Source organism: Haemaphysalis longicornis, unplaced genomic scaffold, assembly GCF_048455015.1.
Source record: "Haemaphysalis longicornis isolate Haplotype H1 unplaced genomic scaffold, Haemaphysalis longicornis Haplotype H1 scaffold_14, whole genome shotgun sequence".
In the NCBI taxonomy this organism is placed as follows: Eukaryota; Metazoa; Arthropoda; class Arachnida; order Ixodida; family Ixodidae; genus Haemaphysalis; species Haemaphysalis longicornis.
In genome coordinates this window covers 13,675,124-13,695,434 of record NW_027526245.1, presented here as the reverse complement: position 1 = coordinate 13,695,434, position 20,311 = coordinate 13,675,124, and the positions used below count along the sequence as shown (strand labels likewise).

General features: G+C 46.8%; 1 long non-coding RNA gene across 1 annotated transcript; it reads right to left on the bottom strand.

Moving 5' to 3' along the window:
• Positions 1-328: 328 nt before the first annotated feature.
• Positions 329-15,338, bottom strand: LOC144164970 (uncharacterized). Its single transcript, XR_013321282.1, has 2 exons — positions 15,289-15,338; positions 329-533 (listed from the first exon to the last, which is right to left on the bottom strand). It is a non-coding gene; the product is annotated as an uncharacterized LOC144164970 (long non-coding RNA).
• Between the last annotated feature and the right edge of the window lie 4,973 nt (positions 15,339-20,311).

Here is a 20,311-nt window from a genome sequence, read left to right as displayed (position 1 = left end):
TACGGTCACATCAACCCTTAAAATAACTTCTTCGGTAGCGCTCTTTGCCCTTGTTAGCCGTGCGCCACTAAAGACCAACCACCATCATCATCACTTTAATATAAAATTTTCTTTATGAGTGTCTGTTCACGGCTACAAATGAAAATGTAGCGCGGTAAAGAGAAGGACAGTCTACAAACGGAACCGGTTCTATTTTGGCGGTATTACAAGCCTTCAGTGGAATCCTCCATTCAATATTTCTACGTAGCCGTGGGTGCATTGGGAATCGTTTATTTCAGCACAGTGGGAATACTTTATTAGTTAACAAACAAGACGACAAAATGAAAGGTCGGAGGTTGTGGTGACATTTAAACAACAATACCATTATTTATTTTTGTTGCTAATGCTTGGTCCTCGTTGGGGAAATAGTGTCGCTTACTTTATTTGCCTTTTTTCTTTTTTTGAATAGCGCAAAACCCCCACGAGGTAGAACCACACATGTGGCAAGGACACCTTTTGGGACAGTTTTTACCGTTCCACGTCCCACGTCCGCACTATAAAAGAAACAAAACATATTGTTTGTCACTGTATAAATTCTCGGAAAATAGTTACGTGTTGCAAATGCAGTTGCTGTAATTTCTCAACTTTATACGAATTCAAAGGCTTCTCTGAAGTTTTGTAAGTACCCTGAATTCTACGCAACTCATATAATATCAATGCAAAACATTTTATGCTCGTTGAAGAATAATGGTACCCCGAAGAACATCTGACAACTGGGGGTTGTGAGCAGCTGGTATTCCATGACCAAAACTTCTAAGCGCGAAAATATTTGGACGAAGCGCATGTTCCTGTCCTTTATGTCTTTCGCCCAAATATTTTTGCGCTTATCAGTCTAGATCCAAGAACTTCGCAAGCGACAGAATTCGTAGAGGTGATATAGGAGGCTGAAAATAAGGAATCACTTGGAAAGAAAACCGTATTATTGTGTTGATTAAAAAATTCGAGACGCGAAGTAGCAGTTATCAGAAAATGTGGTGTAAGTGGTAATTTTTTAACATTTAGATTTAAGCGTTCCACAATCATTTGCGTTGAGAAGAACAGTTAATTGAGCAAGAAATGGTGCCACGAACCATGTTTTAGGTTTTAAAGCAAAGCTTTTTACCTCTACCCCCCAAGGGTTCTTTCGCGACCATTGGTGTCACCAGAAAACTCCGGCGAACAAATAAAAGAATTTACTGCACCGCCAGGAATCGAACCTGGAACTAACAGAGAAACAAAGCAAGAGCCCGTTATCTTACCGATTGAGCTACGAGCCCACGCGGAAACGGGGAAGAAAAGTGGTGCACTCATCAAGCACATCTACGGGTTTAAACCCTGTATTCACGCTGAATGCCACGCGATAGGGATTAAAGGAAGCTCACACCAACCCATGGTATCTCACTTCTAGTACGCCAATGTGCTAAAGCCTGTGGCTTCCAGTGTTCACGTAAAAACTGTCAGATCCTTGTCGTCCGCTCTCACGCCAAACGACACCTCAAGGAACACATTGAAATACTCCTTGGTGGCCAGGCCATCACTCCAATCCCCAGTGTCAAGATCCTTGGCCTACATCTTCAGGCCAACTCCAAAAGTGACGTATCCTTGCAGCGCCTCAAACACAGTATCGATAAAATCATACACATGATTAGGCGAGTTGCCACCAAAAAAAGCGAGGCCTCAAGAAATCCGATACCTTTCGATTAATTGAGCTGTTCTACTCTCGAGAATCACTTACGTCAACCCCGTCTTCTCGGCAAGGAGGACATAAAGATGCTTTATATAATTATTAGAAAGGCGGTTAAGCAAGCCATTGGTCTTTCCATGAGTGCGTCCACAGAGAGGCTGCTTAGCACGGGGCTCTACAACGCGGTGGAAGAGCGGTTAGAGGGCCATCTTTCTATGCAGAAGCACCGAATGAGCAGAACTGCGGCGGGTCGCAGCATCCTTCTCCCGATTAGCTGGGCAGCACAGAATGCCCATCCGCGTGATATACTCCCGGACTTCTGGCGACAAGAAATAAAGATGCTCCCTATGCTTTGAAATATAAACCCTCACACAACGAGGGTCGCCGGCAAGCACGGGCTCAAGCGCTGAACACCAGCCTCGGTAGCATCATGCAGTTATCTACACAGACGCCTCCCAACATTGAGGGCAGCAGTACGCCAACATTGTGGCTACCTCCAGAACCAACCTTCTTGCGTGTGCCTCACTACAGACTGAAGAAATGACGGCAGCAGAAAAGGCAGCCATCGCCTTGGCTCTCACTCTAACAGGGGTTCGTACGGTAGTCACCGATTCCTAACGAGCCTACCAGAATAACCAGTCAGGTTTGGTGTCCCTACCTGCACTGCGCGTGCTAAACACCACTCACGAAATGGTTCCATTCAGCTAATCTGGACACCAGCTCACGCTTTCATGGAGGGCAACGAATACGCCCACCAAGCCTGCACTTTCACCCCAGTGCTATGGAGCTTCACGGGGACAGTCACCCGCTTGTCTTGTTCAGGCACATAACTCGGCATTATCGCCTGCTGAGACAGACCCTATATTCGCCTTACCCTGACCTTTCCATAGAACATCAAACTAGCCTACGGCTCATACAATCCGGCTCCTTCCCACACCGTACGCGTCTTCACCTAATGCACCCGAGTCGCTACGACGCTAAATGTAAATTTTGCTCAGAAGTAGGAACGCTCTGCCACATAATCGGGGTGTGCGACTTTAGCCCTGAGCACCCTCCTCTCTTTCCGTCAACAACCGCACAAGAGGAATGTGAAATGCTGCGGTCCAGCCCCTTTCTGCCTGCCCAGTTTCAGCTGGTGGGCAGAGCACAGGCGGCGCGGACAGAATATGCGCTGCGGCACTCTGCGCCGTTCAGAAATCTGAATAGAAGTGATTCCTCATGCTCTCCCTCCTTCTCTTGCTTCTCCTCCGACTCTGCAGCCGATCTCGTCGCCTCCGTCCGCGAAGGCAGAGACGGAGAAGTCAGGTCGTCTGACCGGGTTTGAGATTTAATTTTATAAAAAAGTGTTTCCACTAATTTGCTACACCAATGCAACTCAATCTACCACCATTAATGCATCGCGCATAAATTTAACCTTACCAAGAATATCTATTTGAAGTAATAGAGGTGTGGTTAAGTGCATTCCACTTCTGTCTGGCTTCACTATTTGTCGAGCGACGTAAGTGAATTTAAGTGACGTCGCATGGGTATTCATTGTATGTGTCGTTTACAGCTTTGCTTTCCAACCGCATTCACAGTGTGAATTGGCGCTAATTTTTTTTTTGTTTTTGCCGACCGGCTGCGCCGGGCTAGGTTATCTGTGTTATCCGTCGGCCAACTGAAGCGCATGTTCTATTCTTTGTGCCGCACGTGCTATCTCCTTTGATAGAGAGAGAGTAGGGAACTAACGTCACCAGATTGGAATAATCTTCTACGATCTACAGTGTTCTGTAGGCAATTCGACTGTTCGAAAAGCCCTCGCGCCGACAGATAAATGACCGCAGGGCGGACGCCGCGGCATTCGACTCGCTGACGCTCGCCTGGGCACGTCAATTTGTTGACCACTGCTTCGCCGCATGTGTATTCTTTGAGTTGTTATGGGAGCACAAGTTGGCTACAATTAACGTGTTTTCCTTGAAGAAAACAGCGTCGTCTTTGGCTTCGTGACATCTGGTGAAGGTGCTGCGTACATGCACCCTAGCCCTCTTAAAGCCGATAAGCAAGACCAATTCGCGTCAGCCGCCGAAAGCAAGGTCCTCAGCTAGAGTTTGGACTGCTTCCGTATAAAGTGAAGAAAGAAGGCGTCGTGAAAACCACCATGATCAACGCCACCATGACCCCGCGCTTCTAATGTTGCCCTCGTTCTTCAACAACCCAGGGAGCCCCATCATTCCATGGGTCACCTGCGGAGGACCCCGAAGACTGGTTGGAGCAGGTCGAACGGGTCAGGCTGTTTAAATGATGGCACGACGCGGAGACACTGAGGCAAGAGTTGCTCTACCTTGAGGACTCAGCACAGATCTGGTTCGAAAACAACGAGAGCTCCCTAGAGCCTTGGAACGATTTTAGAACACAATTTTAAGGGGTCCTGAAATACCTTCCGCCGATGCATGGATGTACATCTACCCAAAGAAAGCAATGTATTTGCAATCTCCTCCCGCAAAAATTTTGTTAAAGCGATGAGTATTAGCTGAGAAATCGTAAATCAAAAACTGCGCATTATCGTCGCTTCGCGTTTCCTCCTGCTTTCGACTTACTCTCCGCTGTTGACAGCGCGCGAGTCTTGCCTCCCATGATGCTGCGCTCCGCAGCGGTAACGTACTTCCGCTATTGCGCTGATCAGACTGTCGTCTGCTACGGGCAAACTTTGTTGACACCATGAATCCCGCACTCCGCCGCTCAAGGCTGGAAAAGCGAACGAAAAATCTGGCCGCATGTATGCGGCGGCCTCGCCTTGCCCTTTCGCGGTGTACGTTGCTGGCGGCACATGACTTGTTATCGGCGGCGAACTCGCAGCCGCACAGGGAGGGTCGTGCGCTCTAAAGTCCCTCGATCGGCGTTTATTGAGGGACTTTTGTGCGCTCGTTCCCTTGATGCACCGCGCACTGTTTATCTAAAAAGCGCCCTATCAGATGTGGCCCCGCTGGTGCCGGGTCTTATTTTGCGGCGGTGGTAATTCCTGCCGGCGGCATGTGAAAAAGTCGTATTAAACCGATACAGAACCCGTGCACAAAACGCTTCAATCATGTGACCAGTTCAGCTTGGGGCGACGCGTGGTGGAGAGCGGCAACGTTGGCAAAACATTCTCCGCCGCGGCTCTGAGCTTTCTAGCGCTGGCCGCGAGCGCCATTTCTTTGACAATCTCAAACATCGGTTGCCTTGGCAACAAGGCCCAAACCGCTTAGAAGTCAGTTACGGTTCCGTGATCCCGGTTCAGTTCGGGGCTCCACCTCGCGACATGTGGGCACTGCAGGCGTATCATTCATTCCCATTGGGAAGTACGAGATGCGTTTGGCATTACAGGAGGCGATGGTGTGTGTGTTGTGGACGCCTTTGTTTCGCGATGAAATGCGCCGCTGTGCTTCTGCGGGTGGATAGTGCTTCCCATGGTCTGGATTATCTTTCTCGAGCGACGTACGACTCAACCTCGCATGGGGTATGTGGAGTGTGCGTGGCTAAAAGCCATGGGCTTGTGCGCCAGAGTTAAGTGACTTGCTGTTCGTCCCCGCAAAGCGCGCGCGAGGTGAGTACCGAATTTACGACGGGCAGGAGGCAACCCATCCTCTGTCAATCGTGGTTCAGACTTTCAACGCATGTTGTGACGTTGTGTTCGTTAGAAACGCATCTCTGGATTGTTTTGAAGTTGAATAAAATGTATGCGTCAAACCCGGGAGTTCGGCTCAGGGCGTTCTCTGCGATTGCACGAAAGAAGTGCCACGGGGCTTCAACGCTTTCTTTATGGAACGTACTCAGGTAACAGAATATCAATGTCGTGTTATGGCCGTGTTGCATTCAATACAAACGGTTAAGCGTTTGTTTTACACTTGTTTCGTTTCTCGTAAAATGCCAAAGCACTCCGGCACTCCGCTGGCAGATAAGCCGGTGAGCCGACGCTGAGCAGACGACTCATCTCTTTGCCGGAAGTGCGTGAAAAAGCCGCCCAATTGCAGGGTGTCTAGGTCATGACGAACATTTGGGAATCGATGATGTAGACATGTGAAGATGGCGGCGTCCAAAAACACGAAGGAAAGGGTGAGAAAAAAACGACAAACTTTGCAACAAAAGTGTGAGCTTTCCGCTGCGCGTAAAAGAGTAATACTTGGCACAGAGGACGTTGACGACCCAATCTAACGGTTGCGCTAGTTCATTTAGTGTGCTCAAAATGCCTTTCAGGGCCCCTTTAACGACGTTCACCACGGTTGTACGGAAAGAGCGGGCCGAAGTATTGCTGCAGACGCGGACACAACAACCTAAAGAAAGCATTGTGTTCGTCGAGGAGATGAAGAGGCTTTTCAAGCATGCTGACTCTTGCATGGCTGAAGAAAAGAAGTTATGCTTCTTGGTGCGAGGTGTGAAAAAGGAACTGTTTGTTGGTTTGCCCGGGATCCGCCCAAAACCGTCGCCGAATGTTTGACCCAAGCCAGAACATTTGAGAAGGCCCTCTAAATGTGTGCTAAGCAGTATTACCGCAACTTTCATGGCGCAGCAAATACGAACTATTTCGACATCATTCTTATTCCAGCAGACAGCCTACCCGAGACTATCCGCGCAGTAGTGAAGGAGGAGCAGCGGAAACTCCTCCCAACGCCGCCGCAACCCCAAGTCGCTTCTCATACCGACGTCATTAAGGAAGAAGTAGAGCAAGCGCTGGGAACTTCAGCGACGCCAGAAGCAACCCTCGAGCCGGAAGCCATGGCCTACGCGGCTGCTGTCCGTCGACCGCGCCCGCTTGCCCCCTATCCTTCCGAGGCTCCATACCGTCGTCCCCTGCCGCCGTCCCGACCACCTGCGGTGCCACCCCCCGCCCCGAGGAAGACAGACGTGTGGCGAACGCCTGATAATCGTCCGCTGTGCTATTACTGTGGAGAGGCCGACCACATCTACTTTTGCTGCCCCTACAAGAGGCTCGGTTTGCAAGGGTTCTCCGTCGATGCACCACGCCGCCGGCCCCGCCAGCGCCATCCTGAAATCAAAGATTACCTGCCCAACGCCAACCCAGGTCCAGCGCTCTTCAAGCGTTCGCAGTCACCCGACCCATACCGATCGCCAAGCCGTCGAAGCAACGCAAACTTCACGCGTGGGAGTTCCCCACGCCCACGTAGGGGAAACGAAAAGCAGCAACTTGTGGAGGTGAAGTTGCACGACGGCGGACAAATGAAAATCATCCAACTACGCAACGACTCGCCGAAGACCATGATTCACGACATGCCTTCAGCCCGACGACCCGTTCCAACCCGGACATGACTCCAGAACACGACGACAACGACACGACGCGACGCGTACCCGAAAGAACAGGGCCTGCCGCTGAGAAAGGGACAAGAATGACGACGCATAGTGCCCGACCGCCAACACGCACAAGCCGAGGTACCACGCCCCGACGCACCCGAAACTCAAGGAAAGCGGCATCCGTCGTCCAGTGGTCCATCTACGGCTTTGACGTAGTCGCCCTCATCGACACGGGAGCCGACTACTCAGTAATGAGCGGGTAATTTGCGTCTAAGTTGAAGAAAGTTACGAGAAGTTGGGACGGTCCGCACATACGCACAGCCGGAGGCCATCTCGTGACGCCAAGTGGAACTGCACATCGCGCGACACCATAGACGGCATCACGTACCCTGCTGCGTTCGTCATTTTTCCGAATTGCTCCCGCGATGTAATTCTTGGAATGGACTTTTTGATGAACAACGGTGCAATAGTTCATCCCCAGACTAGGGCGATAACTTTTTCCTCCGATCACTCCACGACGCCGGTACCGAACCCCAAACACCGTGCTGCTATAAGGATCGCCGACGATCACGTCACCCTGCCACCCCTCGCAAGCTTGATGGTCACCTTCTACTGTGAGGATGCTGCTCTTGACACCGAAGCTATCGTAGAGAGAGACCAAAGTTTGCTTCTTTGTCGCAAGAGGCATTGCATGCTTTAAGCAGTGAAAATCCCACGTTTTGGCCACTAATTTCACCGAGGAGTACCAGCATTGTCGCGACTGCAACGCCTTCGGTAAGGGGAAAAGAACTGTATTTACAACACATCACAAGCAGAACTCGTTCGGACTTGGCAAGTGTTCCTCATCGTCCTCTTCTATGAACATCTGAGATCACTTTTTTGTCTTCGGGGAAAAAAGTTTCAACAACCTCCCCTCGCGGCAAAAAAAAAAAAAAAAAACAGTGATGCGTCGTAGGGGATAGTCCCAGGCCTTTGTGTCTGTACTTCAACCAGCGCGGTCGTTTCCGGCATGGTCCGTTTCCAGTCATTTCAGGCAAAATCTCACCTCGCTGGCGGGTTTCGCGTCGGTATTTCCAAGTACGACACGGTTCATTTTAAATACCGCTTATATATTCATTAAAGCACTGGACTGATGAACACCTGGAATATAAAAAACTATAAAAGTAATTCTTTTGGTCAGTGCCAAAACAATGTGAAAACGAGGACCAGTAAACACACTGGGGAGACTCTTTCTTCGGAGTGGTAGCCTGATCCGCTCTTGCGAAGTGCTCTGTTGCAGAAGACACTTTCGCGATGTCGCCACGTGCGGGTACAGAATACAAGAAAAGCTGAGGGAAGCATTTCTTTATACTTTTGATCAACCCACTGCCTATGCAGACATTTCTTCTCGATGAAGAAGAAAATGAATATTTTATTGATCAATCACTTAATCGATCAATCAATCGATCGATCAATCAATCGATAACTCGAGCAATCAATCAATCGATCGAATAATATCTGCTTCTTGAGCAGTCTTTTTCCCTTAACGCAGATGACGGACAATGGTTTATTTTAACTAGCTCCTGTCTGGCCCGTGTTGCTAGTAAGGACGGCGGTGTCTTGGAGAGTGTGGAGAGGGGGTGCCAGGTTTTTTTTAAACAGACGGTGCGAAATTTTTGTTGCGTGGCAACTATCAATTTTTGTTGCGTGGCAAAAACTTCACGTTGACGAAGATATCGACAGTGGCAATTATTGTTTATATTCAGCTTCATGGCAAATGGGCAGCCACCGTAATGACATCACTGACGATAACGGTGTTGACAGTTAGCGCGTAGGCTTTGACCACCCGCAAGGGGATATCTTTGGGTACCCTCCCGAGCAAAAGCTTAGCTCCGACGCAGTGATCCGGGAGGCATGGTCGTCCGTAGCCACGAAACTCATAATATTTATTTGAAGACATGGGGCACAAAGGAGTGCCGTTTTGGTAGGCCGTTTCTTTGTTGTCCAAAGTCCTTCCTTAAGCTGCTTTATAAGCTGTCAGGGTCCTTCCATAAGCAGCCCCAAAACTGCACCCTGGCCGTCCATGCAGATTTGAAGAAGTTAACGCGCCACTGTAGGTGACACCAATGGTTTGCATCAACGTAAGGGTGGTACTGAATAAATTTGAGGCGCTAAACAACGGGGACCAGAGGAAACAGGTAGACACAGACATGGCGCCACTTCCAACTAAACTTTAATTGCGAAAAACCCTGGATTAAATACACTCTTTTGACGTCATGCAAAAACGTCACACCAACAACGTGTGCCAACCTACACGTGTCCATCTAAAAACTGGAGTTCTTTGAATGATAATGTAACCGATGGTGTACTGATGCACTTATCTCCCGCCTTGTGAATGAAGTACGCCTCCACAATTTCTCTTTCTTGCCTATCTCTCACCCATTTTAAAAACGTGGCCTGTTTGAAGAGCGGAGTGCATTTAGTTCCCTGCTGAGTGCACCTTTTGCAGTGCTCAGCCATGTGGCCCCCTGCGTTGTTTTTTACAGCCCAACAATGCTCGCGCGCTCTGTCGTTGAAACATCTGCCTGTTTGGCCAATATAACTCTTATTACAACTCATGGGAATCTCGTATACAACTCCCATGGTGCATTCCTTGTATAATTCGCCGTGCTTCTTGGAGCACGATTGCCGCTTCCTTTCCTTCATCATAGGACAAACCTTCGCCAATTTGCAGGGCGCGCTAAACACCACATTGATGTCGTACCTTTGAGCAACTTTTTTGAGGTTATGCGAGATCCTGTGCCAATATGGGATAACGTGAACTTTCTTTTTTTTTCTATTTTCTTCTGCATGTCACCTTCCCTGTGTTTTTGTTTAAATTTTTGCAGCAATACTTCGCAAACGGCAGAAACAACTGCAGAAGGGAATCCCGCAGTGCTCAGCCGGGTAATCTGTTCATTAAATGCGTCTTGTAGCTTCTGCGCGCACGACTTGTTTAAGGCTGCCGTGATGCATGTCTTGGCCACACCCCTTTTGATTAATTTTGAGTGAGCGCTATCAAATGGAATCAGCTGCTTGTTAGCGCGCGGCTTGTATTGCCAACGCACGTGGGCAATTACCCACCTCCAATTCTCTGCCGTCCAATCTTCGACAACTGAAGCGAACTCCATGCGTTGCTCCCGGTGCGACCTTTCCAGGAGCGACTTTTGCGCGGCTATTCGGCTCTTCATGTCCGCGTCGTACAGCCTAAGCCGAAATGTTTGCCCGGAAACTTCTAGGTACTGTAGATCCCGAATTTCCCTCGCACTGAGGAATGGGCCATCTACAGCAGCGGCGACGATTAAGAGGTACTCCTCATGAGTGGTAGCCCTGTATTGTTCACCGCGCACAGCATCCTATAAGTGGCCTTCTTCGTGAAACGCTCGTAGAATACAATTAACTGTGGGCAAAGGACGCCCTATTTCCGCTGAAATTCCCCTCTGAGACATGGTACGCCCCGTGTGCACGATGGCTTCGCGTTGCTGCAGCGTCAAGCGCGGCGCCATCTTCACAAGCTTTCTGAAGCGCTTTCAAGCTTTCTGAAGCTCTTTCTTCGCGCGCAGCATATCAACATTTGTGCTAGTCATCGTTGCTGCGCGTTCGCCGTAGGCGTATCGATGAGGTTGCATTGTGCTGAGTCATCTCGTTGCGTGCTCCTGCCAGCTTACGTGCGGGACAGCGCACCCCGCCACACCGACGTCGCGTCCTACACGCGTCCTTCGTTTAAACACGCAAATCAGCGGTCTTCTCAGCCGCTGGAGCATGTGCCCTCTATGGGTTTTCGCAGAAAGCAAGGATATATGAGCCCAACTACAGCCAAAACGCTATCTAACAAAATGCGATTTAAGAAAACCCACTACAGTTAAAATTCCTTGCTTCGTCCCTCCCCAGGTTTCACGTTAGTGTAAATGGCCAGGGTTTTTGTTACGATGACTACCACTACTATCATTACTGCCTTTGCTGGTACAACCACTAGAGCTCAACACTAATTTTAGGGTATTATCATATTACCTATTATATTACTACTGCGACTGGTACTAGTACCAATAGTAATTCCACAACTACCATAAATACTGCCACCACGAGTGTTGTACGCAGGATTTCGTTTCGAAATGTCTAGCCATATCGACTAAAACACAGAGATACGTAAGACACTATCACGCCGGACAAGAGAGTTAAAATAAACTGTAAACTCTAATAATCTCTCCCTAATGCAGTAACGTGTTGCAGAATTCAGCGTAGTGTCGAATGTCGCTCATTCAAGCGCACCCCACCGGACCTTTCTACACACGGGAAGACCGATTACCAACAAGGAGACCATGTAAACTATAAAGCCACCCGCAACCTGTCCCGCCAATTAGTTAGCCTGCTCGCCTATTGCAGGCACGCTGTTCAATCGGCACCCGCATGCGGTAACGAGAGGAAACGAGAGCAGGGTAAGGGTGCATGTTCGTGCTATGAAAACACGGATGTGCATCTGTCCACGGATGTGCATCTGGCTCCGACCTTTATAGCGTCCTGCACAAGTTGAACAAGATCAAAAGAGACGCAGGCAAGAAAAATTGTTTTCGTTTTTTTATTTTTTGCGCTTTTTGTTTCGAGTGAGGTTCCGCTTTTATAAACTCTTTTTGAAACAAAACATTAAGGCTATAGGGCCTTGTATGCTATGCTGAGGAGACATGAAGGCAATTGCCGGAATAGTCATTGATGCAGTAAATACAGACACAAGACATTTTGTCTTGTGTTATCTTTTTTTGTACTACAGATTTTCACGTTTTTGTTATTTTTGCCTCTTTATCTAAAAAAAACCAGTTGGTCTCTCTATATGCGACTGAAATCTTTGCCGAGTAATTACTGAAATCACATCATAGTTCCGATAAGTCATCCCGCCAAATGACTGAGTCGCCCATGCATATCGCTCAATCATCCATCCGAACTCACGTTGAAACATATTCATTGTATTTTCAGTTAGGCGCCCATTTGATTTCACTGAAGTTTTTATTGGTTTTTCCTAATTCACTTGGATGGCGAAATGGAATTGTTTTTTCTTAAATTAACAGCTGAGATTTCAACTTTTTTACGGAATAAACATGGCAAAGACAAGACAATAAGGAAGGTACAGCACAGGCGCAGTCTCACAACTAGCTTTATTTAAAAAAACGAACATGGCTATATGCCATCTATTGCACATGTGCACAAAGCAGCCAGCTTTTGTTCTTTTCTTATCAATTGCAGCATCATGTTCAAAATTCAACTCTCTTCCGTACGACTAACAGATCCCGTGCTCACAAAATTTCCATGGTTTTTATGAGTAAAAAATTGGCTGGCGATTACGATACTCCCTAATGCGATATTTGGGCGCAGCAGCATTGTGCTGAGGCAGCACTGACTCGTGGGTTCTCTCTACGGCAGCGATGATGAGCCTATGGGTCGGCGCCCCGAAGTGAGTTTCAGGAAGGGGCCGCGAACTGCACATTAAGCGAAAGCACATTATAGTCACGCGCACGCCCCTCCCATTTTTGCCAAGTGTTGCGCCGTCGAGCGCCTCCTGCTGATGATCATGATCATGCTGATGATTGCTATTGGTTTCCCCTTTGTAGCGGTGAGATGACATGTCATCTTACCAGAAAGGACTAATATACCCATGTTTTACACTCTTGGTTTAATACTAGCGCTGCTTAGGGCAGGCACAAAAAGCTTATTAGGCACAAAATACTTTTTTTTTCAGTTTCAGGTGGTAACTGTCCTAGGCAATATTCCCCTCTCTGCTTTTCGTCCACCTGCATTCTAATCTTCTTTTCGGTCTAATCGGGCACAGCATACTGCCTCCTCTTCTCCCTCACCGCACACTTCTGGAGAGCGCTGGCTCGCGCTACCGCCATGACGAACCGCCCTTCCCTCCCAATTTCCCGGCACTCTCCTCCTTTGCTTTCTTTCATAGTTCGCTTTTTCTTTCACTTGACGTCGTTCTCTCGCTTACGCCGACAACGTGGCTCAGCCCAGCCCAGAGACGGCCAGCAAAGGGCAGGACCCTACAAAAGTCTTCTACCAACTCGCGGGAGACTCGTTCCCGGCTTCTGCTCAGCACTTTTGTTTCATTGAACAGCGGCTGACATGGCTTGTCTTCTGATGGAGGAAAAAAGAAAAAAACGCCCGTGTGTACGAAATTTCGGCACAAGTTAGAGATCTCCAGGTGGTCAAAATCAATCCGGAGCCCTACACTACGGCGCGCCTCATCGCCTGCGTTGCGTGGGCGCGTTAAACTCCACAATCAATGACATGGCTTGTATTCGCATTCCCTCTTCTCCATTTGTTGTGTCGTGCTTGTCGTGCTTGTCTTGTGTCGTGCTTGCCTGTGGTTCAGCTTAAACACCTCGGTTCCTGTTAATTCACATTTTTCCGTCTTAATTCGCCAATTCATTCCCTCCAAATTACTTTGATTTTTAAGCATTTCCAATGATTCCTTTTAAATTCTGTGCCTTCCTTTCTAATCAACACGGACTCCTTTTTGATGCGCATTGCCACTTGTTAATTCAATCCCAACTAACCCGGGTCAATTCGCCACCCCATTTAATTTACTCTAACTTTTCATAATTCACATTTATTCTTAAATTTCTTTGTCTTCCTTGGGGATTTCCGTGAAACAATATTATTTCAATTTAGTTTCCTGTTTATGCGCTGATTCCTCCTAATTCACTTCGATGCACGTTAATTCAGTGATTGAGCTAAATTCACCTTGATTCAATTAATATTTCTCTGATTTGACTTGACGCTCATTGATTCCTCTCGTTTTTTTTGTCTTCGCAATTCACTTCGGTCTATCTGACTTCAATTTTGTTCATGTTAATGCATTTAAAATAACTTGTTTCACTAATTTACTTCTTTTTCTTTCATTCCTTTCAATTTCATTTGCGTTGTTTTCCTTCGTAATTCGCTTGCTTTCATCTTAGTACAGCTACAAATCTGCTAATTCAGTTTCATTCACCATTATGCCCTTTAAGTCACCCTAACTCACTCATTTATCCATTTTGTTTAACTTATTTCTCTTTTACCTCAGTCATTCCTGTTATTGTCTTCCTAATTCCCCATTGTTACTGTTGTTTCACTTACATTCCTCTTCATTCACAATTATTAGTCGTAATTATCTTTCTCATCCTCCTTAATTTTCAGTGTCGTCATCTCATTCGAAATCTTCCGCTGGTTCGCTCTAATGGCTTTTAATTCCGTGGCGGCGTCCAGGAGCTTTTTTTATACGACGTATGTTGACTGCCGGCCATCGCTCAAAGACTCTGAAGGTCAAAGGAATGATCAGACATAAACGTTCACTTTATCTCATAGTTATCCGAATCACATTCGTCTTGTCATTCTCCAACAGCTCTTTCCCCGGTTTGCGATAAAACACGCTCCATCACCGCGCACAACTATCCGCTCACTCTGCGTTGAGTGTCGTAATTCACATCCAAGAACGGCCACTTGAACGATAAAAGCCGCTGCAGGAAATTCAGCTGCCGCTGCCGTCGACCGACTACCAACACCGGCGCATAAACTCGCAGCCTGCAACGCGCGATTAGACGTAGTAGTTAAAACAGAACGATGACGCGGCGTTTTCTTTTGAGTGCAAACGCACGACAGGAACAATGACGCAGCAGCGACGCGCGCCGAGCGGCGCCCGCTCTGCGCGCGCCTCACGAGCGGTGCCGCCAACAGCACTCCCGGCGGCCAAAGCATCCTCTGTAACAGCGGCGGCCAAAACCGTCGTCAAAGATAAGCTGATCATGTCAGGGGGGCCGCGCACGCGCACATGCACACAATCTTGAACCCCGTATCACATCGTTGCCGCCGATAGGCGTAGCCCGTGCAGCCTGCGGCACGCCGCTCGAGTGTTATAGACAAGGCTGTTGCGCTCTGTACATATGTGCATCACACATATGTGGTATGAATTCTAAACTGCAAGGGTTGTTCTTATAACGCTATTTGTTTCTTAATTGTAGTTAGGCCTTACCCTTACTCTGGTATGATGATTTTAAATCTAATGACACAATTTCCTAATCATGATTATTATTGTAATTCACTTTCGACCACTGTGTTTTTTTGAAATTTGGAGTACAAGAACACTGATTTCAAAATTTTGGATAATGGAGTGAAGCACCTTGGGTCGTTAACTACACGAAATTTCAGTTTCTCCTTGCAGAAATTATACGTGCAAGACAAAAATCACGCACTCGTAATTGCCTTAAATATTTATATTGAGATGTATGAAAAAAACATATATTTCCGTAAAATATTTTATCAGGTTCACTTACCAAACTACCACATTCGTGTGGTGGTGGAGTGGGCATTGTTTGATAAGCGCTGCAGAAAGGACACAGTATGTTGGGTCAAAACACAATTATTTTTGACTTTGCACAGACATATCGCCATGCATACAAGCTGCCACTATTGCATCATATGCACCCATTGATTTGTTCAAAATTGTTGTATTCAGATCTATTTGCAACCTGCAGCAAAACATTTAAACTGTATCGACCCTTCAGCCAAGTGTCTCTTCTGTAGATTCCGAACAGTGACGCCGAGCTTCATATTTTTGGTAGAATTGCGTTTTTATACAGGAACACAGTTTATCGCGATATAATGTTGGCGGGAAGTTTCCTTCCTTTTATTCTAAGTTACACAAATACGTTTTTGGTTTAATGAGTTCTGGCGCTTTGTTTTTTACAGTGATTCTTGAGCTGTAGATGCGGAGCTGCGTACACGATCCGCCTGATAATTATGGCTTGAATGAGTCTCGTCACGCCTGATTCTTTGAGGCCGTGATGTCTGTTGGTAATTCGGCCAATCTCAACGTGGCACCAATACCTCGGAACATGCACCCCGAGCATCATACAGGGAGAAGATCGGCGAGAGCCAAATATATTCAGTCCAGATTCGGCAGTCACCCAGATTCGAGGTTCACGGACGCAGCCAAATATCCGCATCGGCCAGCGATGACAATTTCCTTCATTGACCCAGACATGCAGGAGATAGCTGCGGCCTCCGTCAACACAAGCAGCCCAACAGAGGCAGAAGAGGCAGCTATAGCCATGGCCAAGTACTTATCCAGCGCGTCAGACCAAAAACACGTACGCGTCATCACCGACTCTCAGGCCGCCTGCCGGAGCTACGCAAGCGGCAGGGCCTCTTCTATAGCGCACCGCATTCTCGCCAGCAAGGTGCCCGAACACCTCCCAAGTGTTACAATAGTATGGACTCCCGGACACGACTCTCTTCGTGGCAATCAGCGAGCTAACGCTGTCGCCCGAGCCCATGCTTCCCGGGCGCCAGTGGAGAATTATTACCCGGAGCCCATAATGCTGCAATACAACACAATTCTACAGCACCAGCAACTCACCCGACAAGCCTTTCCTCCTCCGCACAAATCCTTAACAAGAGAAGAAGCGACATTCTTGCGTCAACTACAAACAAACACCTTCCCGCACCTATAAAGGCTCCACGACACGTATCCTACAATTCACCCTTCGAACAAATGCTCTTGCATAGCTCAGTATGCCTCCCTTTACCACGTTACGTGGGCCTTCCCCGACATTCGAAACATTCCCCGAATACCCAACCCAACTCTTGAGCAGTGGAAAGCTGCGTTGCTCAGCTCGGACCCGGAAGATCAGCGACAGCTGGTACGGCGGGCCACGAGTGCAGCCAGAGCCGCAGGGGCTCTGGAATAGGGGCACCTCCCCTCCTCAAGCAAACGACACCCTTTCCCTTACCTAACCAGCGTAAAACAAAGTTATTCCTCCTCTTTCTCCTCCTTTACAGTGATAAACTTTGTATTTTAAAACATGTAGAAAACTTTTTGGAAGTGTTGAATAGGAAAAGTATAATCGGTTTAACCAAATAAAATTTCAATTGTTTTTGCCAATTATTGTGCTACCCAAAATAGGAGAGAACACAATTTTGCGTCCAAAACCTTGTCTTATTACGTCGTGGCTTTCTTTCTATATGTGCGACTACTGAAGCTTATGACACTAGCAAGGAATTCATTTTTATGAAATCTTGCCGACCAGCAGAATATCATCGAGGGAAAATTAGCGGCGTTTCCTCGCAACCTCTTATATCTCCCAAAATAAACGATACTATATTTTAAAGCAACCTGCTCATTTTGCATTTTTCAAATGCTTTACCCAATACTAGAGGTGTTCTTAGCGCATTTCAAATGGGAAATAAAGCGTTTATGAACTGTGAGCCCAAAGTAATAGGCGTCTTCATTTTGGCTTTCTATTCAAAAATTCTTTTGAGAGTATCTTTGAAAGCGTAGTCCGCATTGCTTTTGTTTCGGAACCCGAGCCGTGCGTTTCCAAGTTCAACCTCTGCAACAATTAAGAAAAACACCACTACTCCCATTGGAAAAGAAATATAATGCGCAGTATACTTATTATAACAATGAATATTTGGGGGGTTATTGCTTTGGAGAATTTATATGGTCTTGAACAAACAGATAAGTAGTACCGACGAAAAGAACGAATGTAGAAGTACTGCCGATTTCAATAGACAGTTGCAGCACTATACAAAAGGTGAACGTTAGTCTCTCGTTTTGACGACTTACCACATCAATGTCTAATTTTCCTAGGTGGTAATGGTAAACATCATCACACAACTGCTATCTTATTTGTTTTTGTAGTAAGTGACGCAAAAATCAAGTGTGAAAAAAGTGTTTTCACTTGGTACAGCTGTCAGATAAATCGTCTCTATTAAAATGCAAAAATTGGTTACTACCCCCAATTAAGCCACCGGTAAAATGGATTCAACACAGTTATATTTTGTCTCCGTTGTATATCGGTGTACCTCGAAACCATTGTATCTTTAAATAACGATAATACAAACAATTGCTGCGAAGCTGGAATTTCATCTCTTGCACTCCTAAAAATCACTAGGTGACTCCGCCCTGCGAAGATAGACCGCCGGTGGAGCTGTACACGTTGTGCTATATGGACTTGTAATGCCTGCACTAACAGTACCAACCAACCCTTCTTCCAAAACCCTTTCCCTCGCATGGCGTAAGCCTACAGTTGGAATAAGGCCAGGGCAGAAAGTGTGACTAATTAATAAGAGTGAGAGCGAGTGTAATAGTATAAAAAATAGCGCGAAAGCGAAAATACCGACTTAAAACACCAGAAAAATAAGTATACAGCTGGAAACGTCATTACGTAATGTTGGAAGCCTATTGTTGAAAAAGTTCACTACTTTTATTTCACTATGGAGGCTGTTGCAGATTATAACTGCCTCAAAATAAGATGTCTGTTTGGTATAGTTATTGCTAATCTTAGTAAAAGGAAGGTAGTGTTTCAGGGGAACCTTGTGTATTTTTCTTATTCAGTGCTTCCGAAGTGAATGTGACCACACTTAGTGTTTACTTGATCGGCACAAAGGTATAATATACCTGTATTGGAATGAATTAGCATTACTGCATATAAATTAGGTTTGTCTAGCTCTAGACCAGCATTACTACTCTGTTATGTTAATATTTGTGTTGCCTGACTTTGAACGTGATGAATTAAGCGGTTTATGTCATACAGGTATTACACCGGAACGCAAAGAAACAATCGATGCAAGTGTGAAAGCAGGTGTAATGGGAGATACTATCGCTTATAATTTCAACACCTCCGGGCGTCATTTGTTCCTCTATTCCAGAGCACCTTATTCCTTCTATATACAGTACAAGCTTGCTGTATTTTAGCTACTAGTCGTAATGTAGATATCCGACATTATATGCTTTTTACTTTCGCTGATGCATATAGAAAAGAGGACTAAAATAGAACATTGTGGTACGCTTTGGTTAATTTTCCTAAAAACTGCATTGTTGGCCGGAGGAAAAAAGTGGTTCAAGTGCTAGGAGTGCTACAAGTGCTAATGTTGGCCCTGCGATGATACTTGATTGCATTGAAGCTACTAAATTGTTACAAGTATTAAAAATAAACTCTTTGAGTAGATGTACGGATTTAGCGCGTCTTGCAGAGCCAATCGTGTTATTTTATCTGTAAACGACTCGAGACAAAAATCAGTGGATTATCCAGCAGGAAAACCATACTCAACAAACAGCAACGTTTTAGGGGGTGGGAGCTGCCGTAAAGGGTGTAATAAATTTATTGAACAATAATGGATTGAACAATAGTAGATATAAATGACGCTCGGGCGCCCTATTCGTAAACCCCCCGCACGGGGCACCTTGAGTATTCATGGTGACGGTACTGGCGATACGGCGGACCCCGAGCCCCCCAACATAAGCTGTGACCTACCGTGGTGATGTGTTTTTAATGTGAAGGGTAGAAACCTCTAACGGTGGCCGTCGGAGCCTTGGTCAAGCTCCGGCCGATGGGCTCCCTGCCTGTCTACCAGGCAGAGAGCTCCGGGACCTCTTTGACTACCAGGGTAACGTCAAAGGAGAAAGTACCCCCGTCTCCCTGCTTTTATACATACTGTATGATATTTTCTCAAACCCCCCCCTCCAATGATCGGCCTCCCAAAAGAGGCCGCACCGAAGTACTTGCTAAAGAGAAGGCAGAACATTTCTATAAACATCTTGTAGTTCATTCCACAGGGGACACCCCTGTTGGCAAGAAGTCAGTCATTCTTTTGGCTAAATGCATTGAGTCGGTTGTCGGCTCAGACTATGATGCTAAGAAGCTTTCATCCGGAGACCTACTTGTTCAAGTAAAAAGGAAAAACCAAAGCGAAAACCTCCTGAAACAGACCACGTTGGCTGACCTGGCTGTTACTGTGACTCCACATAGAACTCTCAACTCCTCTCAAGGTGTAATCTCAGAAAAGGAATTACAGTCTGAGACAGAGGTGGAACTTCTTCAGGCGCTTCAACCTCAAGGAGTAACTTCTGTCAAACGAATTGTAATCCGTAGAGCAAATGAAGAAATCCCAACAAAGCATCTTGTCCTAACATTTGACTTCACAACCCCACCCGAAAAGGTCAAAGTGGGCTTCCTAAGCTGCAATGTACGACCATATGTCCCTAATCCCAGGGGATGCTTTAAATGCCAACGATACGGCCATGGAACTCTATCATGTCGAGGAAAGCTGACTTGTCCTAAATGTTCAGAGTCTGAACATTCGTCGGATGACTGTCCAAACAGCACAGTCAAGTGCCCGAATCGCAGTGGCCCACACGCTGCTTATTCGCGAACCTGCCCAAAATTCAAAGCAGAAAAAGAAATTCTACAAATGAAAGTAACAGAAAACATCACCTTTGCTGAGGCACGCCAAAAGCACAAGCTGCTTTCGGCTACATCTTATGCAGACGCTGCCCGCCGGGGCTGGGGCGGC